General features: G+C 40.9%; 1 protein-coding gene across 5 annotated transcripts in view; it reads right to left on the bottom strand.

Moving 5' to 3' along the window:
• Window positions 1-27,880, bottom strand: part of ELFN1 (extracellular leucine rich repeat and fibronectin type III domain containing 1) — an 808,405-nt gene that overhangs the window by 133,253 nt on the left and 647,272 nt on the right. Inside the window, exon 6 of one of the 5 annotated variants that reach the window (XM_077449130.1) lies at window positions 27,731-27,837. The exons of the other annotated variants lie outside the window; for them this stretch is intronic. The gene's annotated coding sequence lies outside the window, so the exon portion shown is untranslated. The remainder of the gene's footprint in view (window positions 1-27,730; window positions 27,838-27,880) is intronic. 5 annotated transcript variants of the gene reach the window in all.

Below are 27,880 nucleotides of genomic sequence, written 5' to 3'. Positions count from 1 at the left end.
CTTTTGTGCATCGGACTTGTGTACACACGATCGGAAATTCAGACAACAAAGTTTAGTTGGCGGAAAAATTTGAGAACCTGCTGTCAAACATTTGTTGGTGGAAAGTCCAACAGCAAATGTTTGATGGAGCATACACACGATCGGACTTTCAGCCAACAAGCTCACATCCAATATTTGTTGTTGGAAAATCCGATCGTGTGTATGGGGCATAAGGGTAACATAAAGAACTATCTTTTTTTTTTTTTTTTACAGTTCTCTAGCACTTTGTTTCATGATGCTATGTGCTTTTTAACCCTAGTTATAAGGTTTTACCTGCACCCCCCCCCCCCCTCTCCTACCATGGCTGACCTGGCAACAACTAGGAAGTAGACAGATGCTTCATAACAGTAGCTTGTTTCAGCTCTGAGTAGTTTAATGAGACAAGCTGCCATTATTTAGCATCCATCTCCTTCCTGGCTGTTGTTGGATCCTTCATGGCAGGAGGGGAGGGATGCAATACCAGGAAGCCGGGGTGCATGAATCATGAATGGGATACTTCCCATTTTTATGTCTGTTTATTTTAGATTCTAATACCCTGAACTCAGATATTTATGAGAATACATTTTCTATGGGAATTCAGGATAAGATGGAGAGACAGATGGTGTTTAAAGATCAGCGATACTGTATAGTTTCCCGATACCCTTTTTTTTTTTAAATAACTACGTCTATCCAAGTCTTTCTACTCTCTCACTATCTTTAGTGTTTATACAAAAAATATGTATTTTGAAATGTGCTTTATGTGTCCGCACAAAGTTAACATGCATACCCACATCCAATTGGGTCAGTCATATTCACGGTCATGATGATAATGACTGTGGTTCTGGGCTACATATTTCTCTGGTTACATTGGTCTTGGGGTCAAAAACAGCCTTTTGCTGTACTGTGTGATAAGAATCTCTTTTAATTTGTGGGTGTTTTTGACAGAGAACAACCATTGAGGGTTGTTTCACTCACCTGTGTGTGCGCGAGAGTGACATTAATTTTTCATTTTTATTTTATCTTTATAATTTTTCTTATGCACATGTATGTTTGAAGACTCGCATGCTAGGCACACACAAGCATCTCTGCCAAAAACTCCACGGGTCTTTTATCAAAGAATATGTATACATATGTTCACGTTTATTGAAAGCTTTTAAAATGACTTTTTTGTTCTTAATTGATTTTTCAGGTGGAATGTTTTCCACTAGTTTAGGTTTTCATTATGTTATATGTCTGTTACAGACAAATACTAGGGTTTCTTTTGTGATTGTTTCTCTTAAGGAGTTAAGTTGATGTCCATATGGAGGAGAAGTCCAGCTGACTCTCCTTAATCTTAATTTAGAATAGCGCATTACCTTTAGTGGGTGTACACGATACTCAATCAAGCCAATCTACGGCTTTGTCTGTGTGAATATATATATGTCTTTGTTATTTCTTTAAAAATTAGCTATGAATAAGCACCTACCTCGATGGTGTGAAACGCATTACTGGTTTTATCCTTGCAGTAGGGATTTACATTAATAAAGAAATAGTTTTTCATTGGGGTGCAGCCATGCAGACTTTTTGGCCTTCTCTTGCATAGGGGAGGGATGCAGTTTGAAACCTATAGCTAGGGTTGTTAAGCACCAAACAACATGGGACAATGATCCATAGGGAAGAGAACTGTGAAAAATATAATGATAGCTCTTCCTTAACCGCAGCAGAAGAATCAAGTCTTCTGTCCTGCCTGATAGGGCTATGTGGTATGGCACAGTTGTATAAATCCCAGGATTTGATGGAAAAAAATACAAATAGTTTGGTAGATAAAACAGACCTTATGTGTATTTTATCTATGTATTGAGTTGTTTGCATGGAGTTCAACTTTCATTTTCTATTGGCTTCTCACTTAGGGACTCCAATAAGATCTTTGTCTTTGACCACCTATAGCGTTTATTCCTCCTGTCATTTCCTAAATAATTCAAATTAAAAGAATGCATGTGACTGTGTACAAAATAGACTGCAATACTGTATATCCTCCTATAAGTATGTGGAGCTAGGAATTCTAATCCTGAAATTTCTATGTGTCCCTTAGACAGGGCTGGCATTGGGGTGAGTGGGGGCAAACTGGTCAACCTCCCATTCTCTGAAGGGTCCCTATCTGCAAAATGACAGCAGGTGCTGTTTGTTGGAAAACAGAGCGTTAGGTATGTAATAAGCTGATAAAGGATTCAACTCTCTAACATCTAGCCAAGACTAAAATACCCGTTTTGGATGGGCTGATACTAAAACAAGCTATTTCAGGCAACAAATGAAATCACTCAGTGCACCGCTAATATTTAAATGGAAATATTACTGCTGTATGAAGCCAGAATGTTCTCTCAATTTACCTCAATCTGGGTCCTATGTCACCCATTCTATACAGATTTGTGGTGTAGGTGTGACTACTTGAGTTCCTGAAATGGGGTTCCCCTATCAAGCAGCCAGAAGTACAGTAACTGGGGCAAACTGATGGACTGCTACAATGTCTGGATGAAAAATTGAAGCCCAAGTAGGGTTTTTCTGTATGCATTTCAAAGCTGCAGTTTTTATTGTGACTGGAACATACATCTAACTTGTACTCACACTAGTCGTGGTTGAACCAAACCATGTCTGAGTTTAATTGCCCCCATCTCAATCTCCTGCTGTATTACATCATGTGGTTTTTGAAAAGTAGAGTTTCCAGGCATGCATAAATGATCACCTCTGGCAGCCAGACCACAGTGACCCCTTCTTCTGTGCTCTGTGAGCGGTCAATGATCTATGGAGAGTTCTAGACTCAGGCATGGTTTGCACTCTTGTATTATATTACAAATCAGCCATGCCCCAGACAACCTCGTCCAGGTGGTTCCAGGCATGGTTCAGAGTACTTACACCACACAAAGGAACCAGACTATGAGGGGGTACACCTTAACTGGGTCTCATTAAAACTGCCAATCTGAGTGCAACCCAAAATAGAAACAATATTTTCACACAGCTTTCAGTGCCCATTCATAGTTTTGTAGCTCGAAACTCCAAAATTCTCAACATTTTATTTTTTCCAGGTACTTATATAGCGCCGTCAATTTACGCAGCACTTTTACATACAGTATGTCACAAAAGTGAGTACACCCCTCACATTTTGTTCAATATTTTATCATTTTTGACACTTTGCTACAATGTAAAGTAGTGAGTGTACAGCTTGTATAACAGTGTAAATTTGCTGTCCCTTCAAAATAACTCAACACACAGCCATTAATGTCTAAACCGCTGGCAGTGAGTATACCCTTAAGTGAAAATGTCCAAAACGGTCTCAATTAGCCATTTTCCCTCCCTGGTGTCACATGACTCATTAGTGTTACAAGGTCTCAGGTGTGAATGGGGAGCAGGTGTGTTCAAGTTGGTATTATCGCTCTCACTCTCTCTCATACTGGTCACTGGAACTTCAACATGGCACCTCATGGTAAAGAACTCACTGAGGATCTGAAAAAAGGAATTGTTGCTCTACATAAAGATTGTCTAGGCTATAAGAAGATTGCCAAGAGCCTGAAACTAAGCTGCATCATGGTGGCCAAGACCATACAGTGGTTAAAAAGGACAGGCTCCACTCAGAACAGGCCTCACCATGGTCAACCAAAGAAGTTGAGTGCATGTGCTCAACGTCATATTCAGAGGTTGTCTTTGGGAAATAGACGTATGAGTGCTGCCAGCATTGCTCCAAAGGTTGAAGGGGTGGGGGGTCAGCCTGTAAGTGCTCAGACCATACGCCGCACACTGTATAAAATTGGTCTGCATGGCTGTCATCCCAGAAGGAAGCCTCTTCTAAAGATGATGCACAAGTAAGCTCGCAAACAATTTGCTGAAGACAAGCAGACTAAGGACATGGATTACTGGAACCATGTCCTGTGGTCTGATGAGACCAAGATAAACTTATTTGGTTCAGATGGTGTCAAGCGTGTGTGGTGGCAACCAGATGAGGAGTACAAAGACAAGTGTGTCTTGGCTACAGTCAAGCATGATGGTGGGAGCGTCATGGTCTGGGGCTGCATGAGTGCTGCCGGCACTGAGGAGCTACAGTTCATTGAGGGAACCATGAATGCAAACGTGTACTGTGACATACTAATGCCAAGCATGATCCCCTCCCTTCAGAGACTGGGCTGCAGGGCAGTATTCCAACATGATAACGACCCCAAACACACCTTCAAGAGGACCACTGCCTAAGTCTGCCTTACTAAAGAAACTGAGGGTAAAGGTGATGGACTGGCCAAACATGTCTCCAGATCTAAACCCTATTGAGCATCTGTAGGGCATCCTCAAACGGAAGGTGGAGGAGCGCAAGGTCTCTAACATCCACCAGCTCCATGATGTCTTCATGTAGGGGTGGAAGAGGACTCCAGTAGCAACCTGCGAAGCTCTGGTGAACTCCATGCCCAAGGGCGTTAAGGCAGTGCTGGAAAATAATGTTGGAAATTTTCAGTTAGGGGTGTAGTCAATTCTGTTGAGTTATTTTGAAGGGACAGCAAATTTACACTGTTATACAAGCTGTACACTCGCTACTTTACATTGTAGACAAGTGTCATTTCTTCAGTGTTGTCACATGAAAAGATAGAATAAAATATTTTCAAAAATGTGAGGGGTGTACTCACTTTTGTGAGATACTGTATACATTGTACATTCACATCAGTCCCTAACAGACTAAGAAGCTTACAACCTAAGGTCCCTAACACACATTCATACTAGGGCCAATTTAGACAGGATCCGATTTACCTACCAGCATGTCTTTAGAGTGTAGGAGGAATCCCATGCAGGCATGGGGAGAACATGCAAACTCCAGGCAGATAGTGTCGTGGTTGGGGTTCAAACCAGTGACCCCTTTTCCTGCTAGGGGAAAGTGCTACCGACTACACCATTGTACTGCCAAAAATCCCAAAGCCCAAGTATCTCAACAGTGGCTGTTCACATATGACACTTGTGGCTTTAGGGCTGGTACTCTTAAAGCTACATGAGATCATTTGAAGGCAGAATTGGGCATTTTTAGCCCCAGAGACCTGAATGGGAATGCCTGAAAATGCAAGAATGGAGCGTTTTGTATATTTGTTTCAGGTGTATTTAGCCTCTAAGAATTGAATTAGCCTCTAAGCCCTTCTCCCTAGTGCTATTCATTGGCTAAAGAAAAAAAAATAGCTTGAAGCTTGTATATACATGTAAAATGCTTGAAATGCGCTTTTAACCACTTGTGGACCATCCGCCGCAGTTTCACTGCGGCAGGTTGACTCTACTGCGCAAAATCACGGAATACTACGTGATCTCGCAGGGCTTGCATAGCAGGCGTGCGCCTGCCGTGAGCTCCGTGAGTCACAACGCGGGTCCCGTGGACTCGATGTCCATGGGGATACCTGCAATTGTCTCACGGAGATCATCTCTCCGTTCTGCCTAGTGACACTGTCACTGATCACCGCTCCCTGTGACTGGGAGCGGTGATCAGTAACGTGTCACAAACAGCCCCTCCCCCCCACAGTTAGAATCACTCCCTAGGATACACTTAACCCCTACAGCACAACCTAGTGTTAACTAACCCTTCACTGCCAGTCACATTTACACAGTAATCAATGCAATTTTAATTGCACTGATCTCTGTATAAATGGGAATGGTCCCCAAAATGTGTCAAAATTGTCTGAGCTGCCCCACATAATGTCGCAGTCATGATAAAAATCACAGATCGCCGCCATTACTAGTAAAAAAAAAAAAAAACTAATAAAAATGCCATAAAACTAACCCCTATTTTGTAGACACAATAACTTTTGCGCAAACCAGTCAATAAACTCTTATTGTTTTTTTTTACCAAAAATATGAAGAAGAATACATATCAGACTAAACTGCGGAAAAAAAATGTTTTTTTTATATATTTTTTGGGTATATTTATTATAGCAAAAAGTAAAAAATAATGTGTTTTTTTCAAAATGGACGCTATTTTTTTGTTTATAGCGCAAAAATTAAAACCCGCAGGGGTGATCAAATACCACCAAAAGAAAGCGCTATTTGTGGGAAAAAAAAGGGATGCATAAAATTGGTCTGCATGGCTGTCATCCCAGAAGGAAGCCTCTTCTAAAGATGATGCACAAGTAAGCTCGCAAACAATTTGCTGAAGACAAGCAGACTAAGGACATGGATTACTGGAACCATGTCCTGTGGTCTGATGAGACCAAGATAAACTTATTTGGTTCAGATGGTGTCAAGCGTGTGTGGTGGCAACCAGATGAGGAGTACAAAGACAAGTGTGTCTTGGCTACAGTCAAGCATGATGGTGGGAGCGTCATGGTCTGGGGCTGCATGAGTGCTGCCGGCACTGAGGAGCTACAGTTCATTGAGGGAACCATGAATGCAAACGTGTACTGTGACATACTAATGCCAAGCATGATCCCCTCCCTTCAGAGACTGGGCTGCAGGGCAGTATTCCAACATGATAACGACCCCAAACACACCTTCAAGAGGACCACTGCCTAAGTCTGCCTTACTAAAGAAACTGAGGGTAAAGGTGATGGACTGGCCAAACATGTCTCCAGATCTAAACCCTATTGAGCATCTGTAGGGCATCCTCAAACGGAAGGTGGAGGAGCGCAAGGTCTCTAACATCCACCAGCTCCATGATGTCTTCATGTAGGGGTGGAAGAGGACTCCAGTAGCAACCTGCGAAGCTCTGGTGAACTCCATGCCCAAGGGCGTTAAGGCAGTGCTGGAAAATAATGTTGGAAATTTTCAGTTAGGGGTGTAGTCAATTCTGTTGAGTTATTTTGAAGGGACAGCAAATTTACACTGTTATACAAGCTGTACACTCGCTACTTTACATTGTAGACAAGTGTCATTTCTTCAGTGTTGTCACATGAAAAGATAGAATAAAATATTTTCAAAAATGTGAGGGGTGTACTCACTTTTGTGAGATACTGTATACATTGTACATTCACATCAGTCCCTAACAGACTAAGAAGCTTACAACCTAAGGTCCCTAACACACATTCATACTAGGGCCAATTTAGACAGGATCCGATTTACCTACCAGCATGTCTTTAGAGTGTAGGAGGAATCCCATGCAGGCATGGGGAGAACATGCAAACTCCAGGCAGATAGTGTCGTGGTTGGGGTTCAAACCAGTGACCCCTTTTCCTGCTAGGGGAAAGTGCTACCGACTACACCATTGTACTGCCAAAAATCCCAAAGCCCAAGTATCTCAACAGTGGCTGTTCACATATGACACTTGTGGCTTTAGGGCTGGTACTCTTAAAGCTACATGAGATCATTTGAAGGCAGAATTGGGCATTTTTAGCCCCAGAGACCTGAATGGGAATGCCTGAAAATGCAAGAATGGAGCGTTTTGTATATTTGTTTCAGGTGTATTTAGCCTCTAAGAATTGAATTAGCCTCTAAGCCCTTCTCCCTAGTGCTATTCATTTGCTAAAGAAAAAAAATAGCTTGAAGCTTGTATATACATGTAAAATGCTTGAAATGCGCTTTTAACCACTTGTGGACCATCCGCCGCAGTTTCACTGCGGCAGGTTGACTCTACTGCGCAAAATCACGGTATACGTGATCTCGCAGGGCTTGCATAGCAGGCGTGCGCCTGCCGTGAGCTCCGTGAGTCAGATCGCGGGTCCCGTGGACTCGATGTCCATGGGGATACCCGCAATTGTCTCACGGAGATCATCTCTCCGTTCTGCCTAGTGACACTGTCACTGATCACCGCTCCCTGTGACTGGGAGCGGTGATCAGTAACGTGTCACAAACAGCCCCTCCCCCCCACAGTTAGAATCACTCCCTAGGATACACTTAACCCCTACAGCGCAACCTAGTGTTAACTAACCCTTCACTGCCAGTCACATTTACACAGTAATCAATGCAATTTTAATTGCACTGATCTCTGTATAAATGGGAATGGTCCCCAAAATGTGTCAAAATTGTCTGAGCTGTCCCACATAATGTCGCAGTCATGATAAAAATCACAGATCGCCGCCATTACTAGTAACAAAAAAAAAAAAAACTAATAAAAATGCCATAAAACTAACCCCTATTTTGTAGACACAATAACTTTTGCGCAAACCAGTCAATAAACTCTTATTGTTTTTTTTTACCAAAAACATGTAGAAGAATACATATCAGACTAAACTGCGGAAAAAAAATGTTTTTTTTATATATTTTTTGGGTATATTTATTATAGCAAAAAGTAAAAAATAATGTGTTTTTTTCAAAATGGACGCTATTTTTTTGTTTATAGCGCAAAAATTAAAACCCGCAGGGGTGATCAAATACCACCAAAAGAAAGCGCTATTTGTGGGAAAAAAAAAGGGATGTCGATTTTGTTTGGAAGCCATGTCACACGCCTGCGCAATTGTCGGTTAAAGCGACGCAGTGCCGAATTTCAAAAGGTGCTCTGGTCTTTGGCCAGCCAAATCCTCCAGGGCTGAAGTGGTTAAACTGCTCTTAAACACATGGAAAAAAACATGCAAAATGGCAAAAAAATATTGTAATTAAAATACAAAAACAAAGTGAAGTTACCCTCACCCTGCAGATCAGAGTACTGTCTGGTTTGACCCCCAAACTAATAGCAGGGTGCATGCACAGAATGCTAAGAAATAGCTCACTGCTTTGTGGGAAATTGTTTTGGACAGCTTAAATTTTAATGAATGGCTGAAACTCATTTGGCAGATTAATTAAATGTACGTTACTCACAATGGGTAATTTTATGAAACCTTGTTCTGTGAAATTATTGTAATAGATCATTTAATTGGAAGATGACAAAATCTTTTATTCTTCCATGTTTTTGCTCAGAATGCTTAGGGACTTTATTTTTATATTACATAATATTATTACTGTGAGCATACAGTGCCTTGCAAAAGAATTCACCCCTCTTGGCATTTTTCATGTTTTGTTGCCTCACAACCTGGGCTAACATGGATTGTTTGAGGATTTGCATCATTTAATTTACTGAACATGCCCACAACTTTGAAAATGATTTTTTTTTTTATTATTATTGTGAAGCAAACAACAAATAGGAATAAATAACAGATAAAGTCAATGTGCATAACTAAAGTCAATACTTTGTAGAGCCACGTTTTTGCGGCTATCACAGCTCCTAGTCGCTTTGGATAAGTCTCTATGAGCTTGCCACATTTTACCACTGGGATTTTTGCCCATTCCTCCTTGTAAAACTGGATAGTTTGCGCTTGTGAACAGCAATCTTTAAGTCTGACCACAGATTTTCTATTGGATTGAGGTCTGGGCTTTGACTAGGCCATTCCAACACATTTACATGTTTCCCCTTAAACCACTCAAGTGTTGCTTTAGCAGTGTATTTCATTGTTCTGCTGGAAGGTGAATCTCCGTCCTAGCCTCAAATCAGTTTCCCAGTCCTGACTGCTGAAAAACATCCCCACAGCATGATGCTGCCACCACCATGTTTCACTGTGGGGATGGTGTTCTTTGGGTGATGTGATGTGTTGGGTTTGCGCCAGACATAGCGTTTTTTTTGGTGGCCAAAAAGTTCAATTTTAGTCTCATCAGACCAGAGCACCTTCCTCCATACATTTTGTGAGTCTCCCACGTGCCTTTTCGCAAACTCAAAATGAGCCATTTTGTTTTTTGCTGAAAGTAATGGTTTTCTTCTGGCCACTCTGCCATAAAGCCCAACTCTATGGAGCTCACAGCTTATTGCTGTCCTATGTACAGATACTCCAGTCTCTGCTGTGGAACTCTGCAGGTCCTCCAGGGTTACCTTAGGTCTCTGTGCTGCCTCTCTGATTAATGCCCTCGTTGCCCGTGCCATGAGTTTTGGTGTGTGGCCATCTCTTGGCAGGATTTCTGCTATGCCATGTTCTTCCCATTTGAATGTGATAGATTTGATGGTGCTCCTAGGGACCATCTAAGATTTATATATCTTATAACCTAACCCTGACTTGTACTTCTCAACAACAGTGTCCCTTACTTGTTTGGAGAGTTCCTTGGTCTTCATGGCAGTGTTTGGTTAGTCGTTCCTTTTGCTTAGGTGTTGCAGCCTCTGAAAAAGGTGTGTATATGTAATGACAGATTATGTGACACTTAGATTGCACACAGGTGGACATCATTTCACTAATTATGTGACTTCTGAAGGTAGTCTTTTTATGGGCTTCATAACAAAAGGGGTGAATACATACGCACATGCCAATTATAAATGTTTTATTTCTGAAAAATAGTTTTATGTATATATTGTTCTAATTTTACTTCACTTAGACTATTGTGTTTTGATCCATCACATATAATTCAGATAAAAAAGACATTGAACTAAAGGCTGTAATGTAACAAAATAGGTAAAAAGCCAAGGGGGTGAATCCTTTTGCAAGGCACTGTATACCGTATATACTCGAGTATAAGCCGAGATTTTCAGCCCCTTTTTTTTAGGCTGAAAGTGCCCCCTCGGCTTATACTCGAGTCACGCAGATCGGCGACCATTCCACTATTCAAAAGCCGCGCCTCCCTGTCTGTGATTGGCGGAACAATCAATTTCCCAGCAGTCAGAGTTCCGCCTATCACGGACATCCGCTCATTCTCATACTACGGACGAGAATGAGAGGATGTCCGTGATAGGCGGAACACTGACTGCTGGGAAATTGAGTGTTCCGCCTATCACAGACAGAGAGGCGCGGCTTTTGAACAGTGGAATGGCCGCCGTCTGTCAGATGAGGAGGTGCGGCGCGGCGCGGCATGGCACACAGAGGCTGCAGAAGGCAAAGAGACAGGTAGGCTGCGATGGACACAGGGAGGGACGGGACACAGGCATGGACGGGACACAGGCATGGACGGGACACAGGCATGGACGCATGGACGGGACACAGGCATGGACGGGACACAGGCATGGACGCATGGACGGGACACAGGCATGGACGCATGGACGGGACACAGGCATGGACGGGACACAGGGATGGACGGGACACAGGGATGTAACAGTAGCTGCTGCATGTCTCACCCTCGGCTTATACACGAGTCAATAAGTTTTCCCGGTTTTTTGTGGTAAATTAGGGGCCTCGGCTTATATTCGGATCGACCTATACTCGAGTATATACGGTATCTGAGTCTGAAATTTTAAATTGTTTCTCTTTGTGGTCACTTCTCCTTTCTCTCACAACTGCCTAAACTCTATATTTGCTGAAGCACATGTCACATCCTTCCCCAGTGCCTGAAATATGAAACACTGGATTCTGAATTAAGAATTGTAGTTGATGAGCAGAGAGGGCTGGAGAAATTTCTCCAGCTCTTTGCCTTTTTTTTTAATTTTGCCAGCCAGTATAGGAAATTACAGGCTTGAATTAAAATGTCAGCTGGTATGGGCAATAACACACAGTGAAAATAATTATACACATTTTCAATTAAAATTACACTGAACAAGAGCCGTATTTTCCATAAAAATCCATCCACATCCACTACTTAATGGCTCTGTAATCTATTTTTCATTAAATCATTTCTTGCTGTGTTTTTTTAACTCTTATTGTTGCCCCCAAGACCTCCTGATCCTCTAATTTTTCACTCACTTCTGAGGGGGGGACGTGCTGGCAAAAGCAGTCTTGTGACTTCTATCGGTCTCTGGTTAAAGCTTGTAGGAGGAGGTTTCATTCTCCTCTGACTGTCCTATGAGGCTGCATGACCCCTGACTCTCTGTCTGAACAGTGCTGATTGGCTCTGTGCTGATTACATAAACCCACACAAGAAAAAACAACTCGCTAGCAATACACACTAAACTGAGCCTGTGCAGAGTGACTCCAAAGGCTTTGTATTATCAGGAGATTAATTTGGGACAGTGGAAGAAGGGGAAGATCAGAGAAGACAGGATCAAACAGCCTTTTTACACATTGGAGATGATTACCCTTTAGGTTCCTAAGTGAGTAAAACAAGCATGCTTTACTGCATACAAAGACTGGTTTTACTGTTGTGTGTTTAGTAACACTGCAGTGGAGAAAATAAAGCTCACCAACTGGCTCTGTTGTCTGGTAGAGCTGTGGACTGTATGGACAGAAATACAAATACAATGGAGAGGGTTGGGACTTTAAATGGCAAGTACTAACAGTCTAAATAAAAGAGTAATCACATGTTTATTACCATCGATATATATCAATCATTACCTCATATAAAAAAATACATAGTGAATCAATAAATGCATGGAGATAAAAGAATATACATACAATTGACCGTATTATAAGCTATAATATAGCGTGTCAAAGGGTCTGTAATATAATAAACCTTTACATAAAATGATCAGATCGTATGTTAGAGTCAAGACTTGTACATATATTGTCGAAGCCCTGTAGGGGGTCAGAACTGCAACCTATAAATCTCAACGTGTTTCGTGGATACATTCCACTCATCAGGAGTGGATGCTGGGCATATCTTTAAAAAATGCGTATGAGCATCGTTGTAATCTAGGTATAAACCCAAATTGTGAAAGAGAAATAAAATTGGGAGGAGAAGAATTATCCAGCCCGAAATGACTTACATGCAGTATCAAGTTCAGCCTATGCGATACTGTAAAACAAAGGGGCCGCAATAGATGTCTATCTCGGGAGCTGAGGTCATAATACAAAGGTTTTATACATGTTTTTCAGCTGTATACCGGCATATAGTTTGTCTAGAGCTAAAAATAACCCTTGCTTCACCAATGTTTTATGGCCCTATTAACATCATATGTTACATTAATGCAGGAGTGATAATACAATACCTTATTGCGTGTTAAGGCATGCTCACCCTTACCCATGAAAAATTGGACATGACCCTTTTACATAGCCCACTACAACACCTGGCACGTGCACGGTGGTATGCTGCAGTGTGAGTACATTGCTCACTACTCTAATATGTATCTGGGTGCCACTTAAAATGAATGTTACTAAAAGACATCGTGGTTTGGCATAACTCCACGCATTGCAGCAAAAGGTGAACTTTATTACATGCTATGCATAAATATGAATAGGCCCCCGGTGTTTGTAGGTTAAATAAAAAGAAGAGGCCAGCCCTCCATCGGTTTATTACAATGGAGTCTGATGACTCCTGCAGGAAATCCCTATCCAGCACACAGACAGAAGATCCTGAAAAAGTGCTGCTGAATATGTACGTGAACACTTGGCAAGTGATTCATCCCATTAAATCAGGAATTGACTGGAGCCATTACATATTTTCACATTACTGAGATCAATAGATATGTAAAATGAACGCCAATGGAATAAAAATGTTCGTATTATACATTAACTGCTGATATAGCAGGAGATTTCAGTTATTTGAAAAATCAGCAGCAGAAGCAATTCAGGAAAAGTCTACAAAAAAAAAAAAAAGAAAAAAACTCTCCTGGAATTATGTTGGAGATACAGGTGGCAGCTATTGAGTCTCCTGATTGGCACGCTGTAACGTTCCTAGAACCCTGCTCTGCGCTGATGGCCACCCTCGGTTTCTCACAGATAAGTAAGTGGGTGTACAGGTTCAAAAAGCAAGTGATTTCCATTTGATGTTAAATGACAGAATGAGCTTTTCCATTGCTCCATTTACATATTGTTTCTGAGCCTGTAAATCACGCAGGAGGCGAACCTTCCATATTGAATGACTCTAAAGGAACTGCAGTGCAGATAAATATTTATGACTTTGTGCAATTGTACTAGACACCGTGTGCACTCATTAAATCATGGATTCCCTTCTTATCAGCATTCAGCTGGTAGTTGCAAAGTCTTGGGTTCCTCAGTGCAAATTAAACTAGTGCACAAAATGCCATGTAAGTTATATGTGAAGTAGGAGCTTAAAGGGAGGAACCATTCAAACCTGAAAATTCAAATATGAGCAGAGAAGGACGTTTAAATGAACTCCTTGTAATTCTGCTCTCCTACCTTGTGTTATCTTGGTCTGCTGCTTGATAGATGGCTTTCATTGTTTCTCACCTTTGCTAACAATGTAATAAGAGTCCTGTGAATTCCTTATTTAAAGTGGTTGTACACCCTCTGGGACCACTTTAACCTACAGGTAAGCCTTAATCTAGGCTTACAACCACTTTAAATAAGGTGCAAGAAATATCTCCTTAACCTACGCGGTTAAGGAGATATTTTACAAAAAACGTGCACTGATGTCTATGGCGCATGCATGCCGTAGACAATGGCGCAAGTGCACTGAGCTTGCCGTTAGTGAAGGCTAACATGCCGTAACTGATGGCTCCCGCACGCATGCGCCGGAGTGACGTCATCACTGCTCCGGCCACTCACAGCGCCGCAGCAGTGATACCCGGAAGGAAGATGGATGCTTTTTGGAAGAGGGGACAGCGGTGACATCATAGGCTCCTGTGTCAGGTAAGTGACATTGTGGGCTCTTGTGCCAGGTAAGTGACACATAATGGGCTACTACTAGTTTGTCCGCCTGTTTATCAGAATTAGGTGATCTCAGTCTATTTCCTCAGAATTTAAAAAAAATTTGTAGTGGTTTTGAGTTTTCTTTATTATCAGAATTAAAAATGCAATCAGTAAAGTAAATTTAATTTACAGACAGTCAATAGGTGTCACTCTCAGCCTATCTCTCTCTCCCCCCCCCCCCCCCATGTCTTTACTCCCTGCTGAAAAAATCCTGTTGTTTACAAAATTCAGTAGCTCAAGCTGCAAATTTACACAGATTAGTGAACGAGTCATCATTTACTGAGTATTCTGTCTGAGGTTTCAATAAGAGACAACTTGCCTGAAAAAGGAGATAGTTAAGTATAATTGCACAACAGTTTATGGCACACGAGGGAGGGCAAGGGCGCCCCAAACTGTTGTGTAAACATATTCGATGTTGTAAAGGTTCTTACATTGACTTTGTCAATAAACACTATTTGTAGCAGCAATACATGTTAAAAAAATTAAATTAAATTGAAATAAAAACATTAAAGCTGTTGTAGTAGTCCAGTAATGGTAGCTTAGACATTGGAAATGGGTTTGTATACATCCTGTGACAATCGTAACTTGTGAATAGGCCACTTAGTACATTATGGGACATGATCAACTACCTCCTGATACCCATCAATGTAGTAATTAACTAACAGGAAATATGGTAACTACATTGGGATGGAGAGGGAACTAGCCTCATAATACACATAATAGCCATTTACACTTAAAATAGTAATAACAGATCTGCTCAGTTTTTTTAAATTTGTGTGATGCTATAGCAAACGTGTGGGGGATCTAGGGCCAATTTCACTAGATACATAGCCATGTGTGACCTGCAAAGACTTTTCTACTGAATGACTTCACGACTTCTACTGAAAATGCAGGATATACTGTATGCAGGGGTTTATTAGCACAAATAGCACACTTTAAAGAGGAAGTAAACCCTGATTGGTTTACTTCCTCTTTCATTCCCTGCAAAGCCAAAGCATAATGGACTACTATGCATCGCATAGTAGCCCATTATGGGGCACTTACCTGACACAGGAGCCAGCGAAGTCGCCGCTGTCCCCTGTAGTCCACCGCATCCATCTTGCTGGTGGCGTCTCGCAGCTCCGCCGCTGTCACTCGGCGAAGCCGCGATGACGTCACTCCCGCGCACGCGCACGGGAGTCGACATGCGCGGCATTCCATTCTTGGAAATGCCGCACTCAGTGCCCCTGCGCGCCACTGTCTACGGCGCATGCGCCGTAGACAGCGGTGCCCGTTTTCGGGCAAATATCTCCTAAACCATATAGGTTTAGGAGATATTGCTTGGACCTACAGGTAAGCCTTAATCTAGGCTTACCTGTAGGTCAAAGTGGTTTGTAAGGGTTTACAACCACTTTAATGCTTTATAAATTGGGTAAATTTAAAATATGTAATTCCATATGTAGAAGGTGCATTGCCAAAAATCTGTTTACATTTGGAAAACCATTGTATTTAACCATAAACCATTGTATTTAAGACTAGATGTTCTAAGATTATAGTCTATAGTACATAAACACTGGAGCTGAGATGGAAAATTAATTATCTAACACATGCAAGGAGCAGATAAAGGAGGCAGTGAATAGGATGTATCTACATCTGATACCCACAGGTATCTATGTATACTAAAGTGCTGGAAGACTACTTCAATAACTCTTGCAGTAAGATAGCACCAAAAACCCCAATTTTACCCCTATCTAAACTTATGCTGAGCACATTAGTGCCATACGAATAAAGTATAACAATAATTTAATCTGCATTATTTAAACCAAAGTTATTCTTCAGTCTACTCCCCCTCCACTTCTCTGAAATTATTTAGACTACGTGTAGGCTGTCTTGAGCAAAATTAATACATACAACCCCATTAAAAATACATAATGTATCAATATATTAGGCTGTTGTCTAATGACTTGCTCTGAATATTTGACAACATGTCTGTCATTTTTATGTCAGTCTTTATGCTCTATTTTTAAATGTTTCATAAGTATGTGGAAAAAAATGATTATCTGCCTGTTGTAAGCTGATACAATCTGATTGGTTGCCATGGCAGCTTATCAGTTTGTCAAACTCTCATAATAATTAGGTTATGATGAATTTGATTGCTTTATCAACATATGCTAATCTAGAAAGTGTTTAGATTTGACATGGATAGCTATTTATAGTCAGTTTACCCCAAAAATCTTGGTCTATAGTAACACAATTGGATCTACAACATTATCCTATTTAATGGATGCAAAAACACAATGGGCCACAGTGCACATTTTTTCCTCTAATACCTTAATGAATACAACTCCATGTATACATTTGCTAAGAAGAGATGTAAAAGACAATGTAATGATTCTTACTAATCTATAAGAAGCATAGAGAATAAAGTGAGGTGGAAGGATTTTAAGAAATTATGTTATGCTGTTGGACACCCCAACCCACAAATATCCAACTTGGTGTTGCTAGCAAACACTATATACAAGGCAATGCCTGTAAGTTAAATTATTTATCATAGGAAAAAATGTTCTGAAAGAAGACTTCTTATGCACTTACATGTCCTACAACTCGTGCCTCAAATTTTTACTGTAATCAAAACTTACAGGATGTAATAGGGAAGCAGGGATTGGCGAATGGAATCACAAAACTCAGTTTGGGACCCAGACGTGTGTCAGATGCTGAAGATTCTCCAGCTGGTGTATAAATGCCCTTGTGATGGTACAGGTAAATAGACCTCTTCCTTTACAAATAATTTTTTTTTTTATTTCAGTGGCAAAGTTGTTTTAAGTAGCATCTGTAAGATGATAGTCCTCAAAGTGGGTTATGGAGGTATAAGCTCCCCTGTATCAATTGGAAAAAAGAAAATAAGAGGAGAGGTGGGAGAACCCTTATGATCCAGTAAGTTGACAGTGCCATTTGATATATGTTGTGTTTTGAAAAATAGAATAAAAATGATGAAGTGGCAAATAACCAGGTGTAATGGTAAACCCAACAATCTAGGTAGACTTTTGGAGAATTCCCCTGTCTCCATGTAGATAGTAGGACATGGCACTCTGTGCCTTTGGAGACCCAATTTTAGGTCCTCACGACGGACATCAGAATGATGTAAAGAAAAAACCTGTCAAATGCTTGTATGACGGAGACAGTTAGAGTTGTGTAGAGTGGTAACCATAGAGGGGTCAGAGCCATAACGGTTATTGAGGAAACATTTGTTAATTACACCAACATATGCGAGGTGCAGTGTTTCCTGGTTGCAATGCATCAGCAATCATCAGCATTGCATAAACTCTTCTTTTCAGTCTTCTACATCTGTGTCTTTCAGAACCTTGATTTCTGTACTAGTCCTTTGCAGATGTTAATCTTGCACCATTGCAAAATCTACATACTCTTCTCTATTCCATTAAAATGTCAGTTTTATATCCAAAGTCTTAAATCTCTTACTGTTGGGCACCCGGCCCTAGACAAATATTAAGCTAACGTCTGTAGCCAGAATATTCACCTTGCATTGCCTAGAAATACTCCCTTAACAAGCCTTATTCTTCAACTGCAATGCAGTTTTAGACAGTCCCTCCCTATCTTCTTTACTGGCATTTTTCCTTCTTGGATGGATCCACTTTCCACTACAGCATGTTGTAAATCTCCAGATAGGACCTAAGGCCAAGTGTCCAATCTATTCTGATGGGGGTAAAAAGTTTAAATTTATATAGATTTATCTAAGTATGCTGGACTGTCAGCTATAAATGGGTATTTGAAAACAGGAAGAAGGTACAGCTGCTTGTTCACTCTCTTTGGCCCTTTTGCATCCATTGCAAATTAAAGGATATTGTCATTGTTTTCTGCATTAGTATGGAAGGGTTAGAACAGGGGTGCCCAACCAGTGGCCCGGGGGTCCACATATGGCCCACAGAGCCCTCTAATGTGGCCCACGACCTCCTTCTGTGGGATGGCAGATTGGCAAGCCCAGATCATGGGTTGCAGACCCACCATCCCAGAGCATCTGTGTTGTTAATGAAGCCGGCAAAGCAAGCAGCTGTGGAGAAGAGCTGTATAAGCTGATGCTTCCTGTATAGTGCCGTCTCTTGCCACAGGAGGAGTGATACCAAATGCACTCTGCCAGGGACAGCAACAGCAGGCAATACCTGAATGGAACACTGTTATTATAGGTCAGTTATATATGGGCATATCTACGCAGTGGTTACTGGGCTGCTTTCAAACTTATCCGCAGGTGCAGTGCACCTTCAGGTTACCTGCACTGAGCCATAGACTTCTGTTGTTACCTGCGGGTTTGGTGAGCTTTCAGAAAGTAGACCACACCTGCAGGATATAATAGAAGTCTATGGCAAAGTGTAGCTAACCCGCAGGAAAGACACAGGTGTACTGCTCTGTATTAGTGTGAAAGGCCCCTTTCACACAATCTGTCCAACTCAATCGAACCCTCCATTCACCTCTAGGAAATGGTAGATGTAAACAGATTTGTGTCCTTTTACACCTGCCTACCACCAATCTGATTCACTAAAAAAACAAAAAACAGAGGGGACCAATCCCCTTCGGTTAGGGCGGATTGGATCGGAGGACCCATAGGAGTAGAGTGGGCTGTGTCCGTGTCCACTCTGCATGGACCTGTCATCCACCTGCTCTGCTCATTGTGGCCCGTGACTGGTTACCAAGTTGCTTAAGTGGCCCTTGCTCTTCAAAAGGTTGGGCACCCCTGGGTTAGAACCTCTACCAGGATGTTATTGCTGTCTATGTCTCTGCCGAGAATATTCGCTATCTCGGTTTGCCCCTTTGACCATTGACATCAAGTCAGAAACTGATGATCTTCTAAACAGAAGAATTGTTTTAGTAATATCTGCCTTTACTTTGGAGAGATGTGCGCACTTCTCGTTGTGTCTCCAGAGCTGGAAATATAAAGGAATTGCCATTATGGGGCACAAGTACAAACTTAGTTGGAGTTCTGTATTGCATACTGCACTGTGAAAGAACTATAACGATATGACTATCCCACAAGCAATGACAACAAAACCTCCACTGGTGACTATGAGAAATGAGAATTGTCAAAATGTGACTAATTAGCTACTACAGACCCTAATCACTGTATAAATTGTAAATGTTTGTATATTTATCAGGATACAAAATGGTATTTGGTCTTGGAATTCCTTAGATGACAAGTTTTTGGTCTTGGTATTCCTTAGATGACAAGTTCTTTTTACCAAATATAATTTTATGCAAAATATACGGTGAATATAAAATTCAATGTAGACTGCTACTGAACAGTGGCACACTTTGAAAAATAGGTTTGGAGTGTGATTTGTGAAATGTGAGCATGGTTATTGAAGACTGAGGTGGGGAGACGATCAGCACCAGGTTTCTCTGAATATTGAGGTTTAGGTTATGAATTCCATCTAGCTTCATTAATAGGCAAGAACCTTGCCAACTTGCACTAGCTGGACTCCTACAGGTCTTAATTACTTTTGCCTTATCAACACAGTTTTTCTTTGTACCACTAATTTGGTTTTTCCACTTTCTAAAACTAGGGGAGATCAGAAAAAGCAGATTTATGTTATTTCAGCTAAACCTGTTTGCCCTTCAATTTGAGTTGAATGAAGCGTGTGTTTCAGTTAGCTAAGTGTTGCAAAGGTCCATTTATTGGGAAGCCCCTACACACAGATTTAAAAAAAGAAACTCAGGCGAAAGTATGAAAAATAAAAAGTAAAAGGTACTTACCTTTAACTTCAGTTTCCAGTAGTCACCAATGACTAGGCATGCTCCAGGGATCCTGGGAAAAATTAGTACTCCATCCACATACCGCAAGAATGTGCTCCGGCATTAGGAGCACTTTATTGCAGGATTTTTATATCCTAAGGATCTAAGCATTTTTTATTTGATTTTATTTCAGTGACAAAGCATTTGATTTAGTGTATAAGCAGCTTTTTTTTTGCATTATTTCGATACTTCCCAGCTACTGAGAAAATATTTGCAACATTCAATGTGGGTGCTGTGCCTTTTTATCACACACATAGACACAACAACACAAACTGTTTCTTATTATGTAAGATTACAGTTTCATCATGAGTACCGTTTTCTCTTGAAACTAAACTCCAGGAAAAAGCAAATGATGTCTGAATACAAGCAGTACATGTATTCTTACTTGAATTTTTTATGTCGTTTATATATTTTTTCAAGATATGGGCGATATGGGCAGTAATCCAGGATAAAACTTTGCCTCTGTGCAGGAACTTCCTCTAATATAGGCCAGTTACAGCAGCTCCTTCTTGTGCAGTGTAACTTGTCTTGTATCCGCCCCCTGTAGTTTTCTGCAGGCAACCTGAAGTGGGTGGAGTATGCTGTGCCCCCTCCCACAACTCTGTTCTCTTCACGGGCTATGTACTGCAAAGTGATGATGTCATCACTAGTTTTACAAGGTTTTTCAGCCACATCTTGGGATTTTGCATGATCGCACCTAGACAAATACTCTTTTAGATGGTCACTGGTGCACAGAGACTCGTTTTCCACTAAGTTTGGACTCTTTATCGATATAAGACCAGCACTGGTGACTGGAACCCTTTATCCAAAGATACCTGAGAGGTAGGGAAGCTCCTCTCACTTCTTCTTTCCCACTCTCTTTCTATTTTACATTCTACCCCTTCAACCTTATTCGAAAAAGATGTGGACTTCAATTAGCCACTCATACCCCCCCACCCTTTTGTACTCCCTCCCCAAAAAACCCTTCCTTCGCCCTCCTTTCTCTCCCCACTTTCACATGCCTAACCCCTTCTCTAATCTTTACCCCCACATGTTTCATCCCCTAATACAGTAAAAACAGAATCTAAATCCAACCCAACCTATACAGAACATAGAGGTCTTGGCTTTCACTTGGAGACTCTAAGACAACTCCTTACTTAATACCATGATTGTATGAGAATCTCAATTCAATGGTATACACAACTGTAGGTCTCTATCCTACAGATCCCAACACTAGGATGTTGACACTTGAAATCTTAGACTAACCTCTTCAATCTGAAAACCCTTCTTTTTCATTTCACAATTCTGCTTAGAAAACCTTTCTTTATGTTTTTTGTGCAAATGCTATCATAATATGGTGGAAATGGATCTGCATCGGAGGAGGGGGGCTGGGTGTGCCCCCACCTGGACACAGTTTGGTCTTATTAGGGGTGTCCGGAAGTGCCGTGGGCATGATCATTGTCATTGACCCATTGTGTAATCAATTTTACCTAATGTTTATATAGCTTGATTTGACTGTTTTTGCATTACTTACATTGACTATGTTAAGCCACGCTCCCATGTTCCTACCCTTCTTTTGACAAAATCTGGACAATGTCCTTTTTGATTGTTTGTAACATCCATTTTATGAAAACTTTCAATAAAAATAGGGTAAAAGAAAAGACCAGCCCTGGCCTGAGCTGAGCATTAAACTATCTGCCTATTGTGACCTTTTCAATTTAAAGTGATATACTACCCTCTTCCTTTTTTTGGGGAGGTTTGGCCACAGCCTGGTGTGTGGTCCTGGTGCTACATTATATAAGCCCCTGGGTTGGTCTGTACCTCTTAGAGTGAGCACTCCTGAACCCCCTTCCATTTCACTTGAATGACCTCCTGAGGAAGCTAACTTTAGCAAAACACGTAGAGATCAAGATCCTTGTTTGAATCCTCCTTCATCCAGTTCATTTATACCTGTATATCACATTGAATACTTGAGCGTCAATATTCATGTACCACATGTAAATGTCTGGGCTAGACATTGTAGTTATGGTGGATATAGGAGTTCAGTATGGGATGTTTTTTGGATGTTTCTGGGATGTTTTCAAACTTCCTATATGAATGTTAAAAGTTTTTTTTTTTATGTTTTACTGTATGCTTAATAAACTTTGTATATTGTTTTACTATATGACATACTTTAGTGTTTTTTTCCCTTTGAATTGGGGTTATGAGTGGCAGCCTTTAAAGTCCTTCCTTTCTCTATCTTTATAGAGGTATTGTACATTTTTCCTATCACATGTGGCATCACGTTAACAGATTGTACTTCATATTTCATTTCACTTTTACAATGTAATACCTTGGTCTGCAAAGTGGATTTATATGGAATTGGTTTAAATGAAAGTTGGTGTGCCTAGGAGTACAGCTTTAACAATTATTTCCTTTTTTTTAAATCTTGTAAGACATAAAATAGATGAGACAGAAAACAGACTAAGCTTCCCAAGCTAACAGATTTAAACTTGCAAGCATAATATAAAGCTAGAAAATTGCCAAAAGTAATAGTCTGTTAACCCTCCAGGCTAACAATCTCTCTGTGGTTTCCCTATTGCAGGAACAGTCCAGTGAAGAGACAGATGTCTGAGGCAGACAATGCGAAGCCGGAGGAAGGTGCCCCTGCCCCTTACATGCACCCCCCTTAGAAAGCTCGTTCTCTACAGCTTTGCATTCTCAGCATCTGTCCTGCTGCATTTAGTCCATAAATTCTCTTCCTCTTGCACAGTACATAAAAAATCAATCTAATTATACAGGGAACATTAATTACAGCTGAAAGACCATCGAAAAGGATTGATTTTAAGGGAAAGAGCTCCGGTGCCTGGTTCAGTTCTTGAGACTGACAGAATCATCAGCTTTGGTGGGATTGGGGTGAGAGGGTAACCTCCTCATGGGGGCTGATATATGGCCAGGGGGACAAAAACTGTGCCAAATATTAGCTGCCTTTGTTTAGCATCTAGTGACCTGAAATGAAAATCTGGCTATTTGTTATCTCATGGGGAAAATCTAATAATGTTAATTGTGCCTAAGTAGTAGCCTGAAAAATGACCCTTTGTCATAATTCTGCCTTCAAAAGAACACTGCATTCCCTGTGCCTTGAGGCCTCCTAGCTGTGTATGTGTAGTAGATGATCTAAGGCCTTCCTGCCTCTGACTGCTAGGCTCACGAGCTTTAATATGCAATTTGGTAATGTTACTCCTGTGTTGCTCCCCATTCTCCTTGCTGGATAGAAAACTGCAGTGCAAGGATCTCCCTGCTGCTTGATTACTCTACACCAGCCATCAGACTATCCGTAATCAAGGGGGCAGCTCTGACATGAGGAAGCAAAGCCCTGTTTCTATACCAAAAGATGCATGCTTCCATGCGGGGACACAATGCAGACTAAGACATGGTATGTAAAGGGTGCAGATCACCTACAGGGGAACCACAGGCAATACTGGTAACTAATGCATTGCCCTCTGCTTTTGGGAACACCATCCACAGTTTAAGTCCATGATTAGTCCTGAGCGATCAACATTATCGGAAATCAATGTGCTAAAACTAGTCAAGGGAAGTGTCTAGATGCTTTCTAGGAATGTAATATAAAATACTTACCATAATCTAGGGACAGTAGTGGCGTCTGGTGCCCAATATTTTGGGGGGCACCAAACAACTGCTCCGGGCAGGTCGGGCGGGAAGGAGGCGGTCCGTGTCCTTACCCTCAAATGAATGGTGTTGGATCCGGGGTAGGGCTCCTCGAAATGGCTGTTGCTGGCCCTTCGTCTGCTGCTCCTCACACCAGCTTGCCGAAGAAAGATCCGGGGCCATTGCTTCCCCTCTTGGCTGAACAGGAAGTTGGCCCTGAGACCCAATTGGCCGGGGGTCCTTAGATTTCCCCAGGCCAATCGGGTCTCAGGATCCACTTTCTGATTGGCCGGGAGGAGAAGCAGGAAAACATTAGGGAATATTAATTTGCTTGTGTCACACAACTTTTAGCAGGGGTTTCCCTTGTCCTTTGTTCCTCATGTTCCCCACTGAAATCTTTGAAGGGCTTCAAGTAAAAGGGTTGGCTGGCTTGGGCAATGTCAGTGGAAAGGTCCTCAAGTGCATTGAATAATGAAAGGTAAAGTTTTAGTGAAAAAACTATATTGTTACTGCATACAGTGAGGTTAGGAATTGATTAATGTAAAGTTACTGAGAGGTCCACTTTATGTATTACAGGTATTTATAGCACTAACAAATTACAGGTAGAGCACAGGGAGAACATACAAACATGCGGTAGTGTTGTGTCTGGGATTCAGCCCAATGACCCTAGTGCAGAAAGACAGAAATGCTAACCACTAAGCTTCTATGCTAACCCCACTTTTTAGAAATAAAAGCTCTCCATTGAATGAGGCCAATCATTTAAAGAGCAATATTAATAATGTAATGTAGGATGAATTCTGATTCCATGTTATCCATTGAATCCACCAACAACTTTACCCCGCACAGAATGATCACATGACAACCTCCCAATTCAAATCTTGCCCTGTTAGCTGTCACAGACTGATTAAATATGGTTGTACCAGATGTGGAAATAGCCTAAAACAAGAGTTAAAATGAAAATTGGATTTTCAATACCTTGGGAAAACATTTACAGCACAGAACGTTTAATTTAAATAAATCCTGTTTATTGGTATTCTGCTATTAAAAAAAATAATCTACGGGGTATTGACAGGCTAAATTCCCTCTACCTTTGTGCTGGAAGGAGTCCAAGCTTCGCAAGAAGAATAGGCTCTGGTTGGTAAAATATAACTTCGACTTGTTTTTTGGAAGCAGTGTACTAAAAATAAATGACTTGTGCGCCAGGCACTGTCTAGCATCTACACTCATTATAACACCTTAACATTGCACCACAGATTCTGAGTTTACAGAACCTTTTTATTTGCCCACCTTTTTATTTTTTTTTACGTGTACAGAATATATAAAGTAGATTTACATAAAAAAATAACATAAATAAAAAAAATTACAATAAACGCTAATTTAGCATCAGACAGCCATGGGGTGTCTTGCAAAAAGTACCATTGCATTGTCCAGCATGCATGCAAATTAATAGGTCTCTTCCCACTGCTGATCCACTGATCCCTGACCAAAGCTTGCTCCACCCAATAACACAATCCACATATCTGCAGTTAGTTATGGGGTTGTCAAAACCGAATACAATATTTTTTCTTTTTTTTTTTTTTGTATTTTTAAATCTATCCTTTATCATGTACATTTGCATTTTAAGTATTTCTGACTTAGATGAAGCCCACCTCCAGCAAAAGATTCGTTTCTGGGAAATGGGTTCAAATCTCAATTTATTTTGCTCTCTGCCTCCTCATTGAGGATATTTCCCTTCACTTCCTGAATAAGTGCCTAGAGTCAGAGGGACAGGAAGTGATGGAAGTAGGAATAAAGATAGCAATTCAAAAAGTTGAGTAATTCATTGTCGGGAATACACTATCCAGAATAAAGCTTACTACACACACTACAATATTTGTCCCGGAGGGGTGCTTTATTAGCACCCCAACACATCTTAGCAAAGCTCCTGTATTGCAGCACACGGTAATGAACTACCCAAGCACCCAAACTACCCCAAAATTGTATTGCAGTACAAATGTCAGATTTTTAGTGCAGTTTGGTGTATTTCCAGCCCATTTGAATGAATGCTCATGCAATGCACTACAACATTGTGAACGGGTCCTTAAAGGTCCTTCAAGGCTTTGGGCCTCATGCACATGGACAGTGAGAGCTTGAAAAAATATACCCAAATTCTGTCCATTTCTCCACACCTGTACAAACTGTCATACAAGTGAATTGATGTATGCAGTCACACTCTAGTAAAAGCACATACACGTACAACATATTTCCCAAAGGCAAACATTTCTTGTATAGGAAGTACACTGTGTGCAGGTGGATATATATTCTTCTTTTATCAGCCATCACCCCTATATACTTTTCACATGACCTTTATATCATGAGATTGCCCAGTCAAAGCCCACTCTGAAGAGAAGCCATCCTTGTCACCGCCTACACCCAATATGAGAAATGGGTGTCCTAACACTCCCTTACCTACATGTGTGCTGATCTCATATGGCAGCCCAAAAAAATGCAAAAAAGTGGGTGGTCAGGACATAACCAAGAAAATAGCAAAAAAGAAAGAAGAGTCAACATAAATCAAAACGGTAGTAAACTGGCTTAGAAAAAAAAAAAAACTGTGCCCCCTGCAGGTTTATGCAATAATGCATTGCATAGTAGCACATTATAACAAACACAGGTTTCAAATGAAGCCCTCCAATGGTGTGATGTCACTGCTTCTGGGGCTTCCATCTTCACCTGGTCTTCCTTTCGGGTTCGCAGGCTTGGCCAGTATACTTACCTGCTAGTCCCCACTCCCTTCTTACTGGCTGTGAGCTGTGATTGACAGCAGTGGGAGCCAATGGTACCCGCGGCTGCCTCTCAGCCAATCAGGAGGCATAGACCTGGGAGAGCAGCCATTCTCTTTCTTTTTAAAATAATTTATTGAGAATGATATACATGAATACATGTTAATAATACAAGTTTTAACATTGCATAGAGCTAACAAACTTGAATAAAAGGAACTTCTCAGTTATTAATTTGGAATAACAATAGTACAGTTACCATATAGAGAGTAATATGGGAATCTTTTATCAGTAAATATATGCGAAGAATATAATCATAACAATTAATAAACCTGGTATAATTTGCATAAAGGAAAATTAATAATATGTCATCTATTAAAGAATTAGACATAGAGATACAACTATGTTGGATAAATCGGTCTGTATTGGGATGTCCTGGAGAGACACCCACACAACCAGGGTAAAGGTCCGGCTATGTGGCCCGGCTTTTCCCGGATGAATGGACGTCCCACCAAAACACCCCTAACATAACTTTGGGTAGATTGTTTCTAAACCGATCATTTACTTTCGAGAGCAACCATTCTCATGCACATTGCTGGATCATATTTTGGCTCAAGTAAGCATTAGGGGGCCTATGGGGGAGCTGCATACTGAAGGTTTTGAAGGTATAAAACCTTCAGACTTAAGAAACACTTTAACTACCGCTTTAAATAGCAAATAATGTACCTGCAGAAAATTTTCTGAATACCAACTTCCTTTTTTAATCAGCCTCATACAAATGTAATAATATAAATGACATTACAAAGTAATTTTAAATGTGCCAACAACTTTACGCTCTTCTATAGAAGTCGTAAATTGTACATTATTTTTTTTTTCCAGGCCACTACTCAAACGCCGAGAGGAGTTTGCTTGTATTATGCCGAAGTATCTGATTAGAAAAAAAAATCATATTTTTTTTTCATTAACAATGGCAATTATTTGAATTTTAATATATATTCAAAATAGTGGAAGATTTGCAGCAGATAACACAGACTTTAATTAGGTACATTAGAGTCAGCTGAAAATTATCAAAATGGATAGGAACAAAAGACTTCTTTGAAAAGTAATCTCGTGGGTGACAGGAGAGCTGAAATCACAACATCAATCAGATCCACCTACTTAAAAGGCCTACGGAACAGAGTCTCAGCGCTGGGCTTCCCACATAGCCGCTTGCCAAACAGGACTCGAGCGCCGATGAAATATCCTATTTTCACACAGGAAATATACTGCGGAGGAACAGAATTAGATGTCAGTAAATGATAAGCTGTG

This window comes from Lithobates pipiens, unplaced genomic scaffold (genome assembly GCF_037356315.1).
Source record: "Lithobates pipiens isolate NorthernLeopardFrog02 unplaced genomic scaffold, aLitPip1_a1.2 Scaffold_22, whole genome shotgun sequence".
Taxonomy (NCBI): Eukaryota; Metazoa; Chordata; class Amphibia; order Anura; family Ranidae; genus Lithobates; species Lithobates pipiens.
This window is presented reverse-complemented; position numbering and strand designations above follow the sequence as displayed.